Here is a 540-nt window from a genome sequence, read left to right as displayed (position 1 = left end):
GGGGGATGGAGGGGTGGGGCTGGTACCCAAGGGAAGAAAGCGGGAGGTCGCAGAAGCTGTCTTTGTAGCTGCGGCCGCGACGCGCAGCCCCCGCGTGGCTCCCAGACTGCCCTATCATTACCTAGGGCCGTGCACCGCCCCCTCTGCCGCTCGCCACCAAAATATTTAGGTAAAAGCCGCCCGGCTTTACCGGGCACCTCCCCTCCCTGGAGCCTGTCCGCGACCATTGCCCCTGCGCGCCTCTGGCCATCCCGCTCTTGGGGCGTAACTGCACCCCACCCATCCAGGACCTTCCCTTGCGAGATGTCACATTCTTACGAGTTACTCTTCCTACTGCTTCCTATTCTGCCACGCACATAGAGACAATTCAGTCCCTCTTTCTGCAGCTTAAAGCCAAACTCCAATTTTTCACTCATTAAGGATGTGTTTGGGGGAGAAGAGGGAATAAGTTGCCAGTAAAATGGTTCCTGTGTCAGCTGTTGAGCGAGGTCCCGACAGGTACCTGTTTCAAGAAGGTCTCTGACATGAGTGGAATGATGT

Source organism: Marmota marmota, unplaced genomic scaffold (genome assembly GCF_001458135.2).
Source record: "Marmota marmota marmota unplaced genomic scaffold, marMar, whole genome shotgun sequence".
NCBI classification, from domain to species: Eukaryota; Metazoa; Chordata; class Mammalia; order Rodentia; family Sciuridae; genus Marmota; species Marmota marmota.
This window is presented reverse-complemented; position numbering follows the sequence as displayed.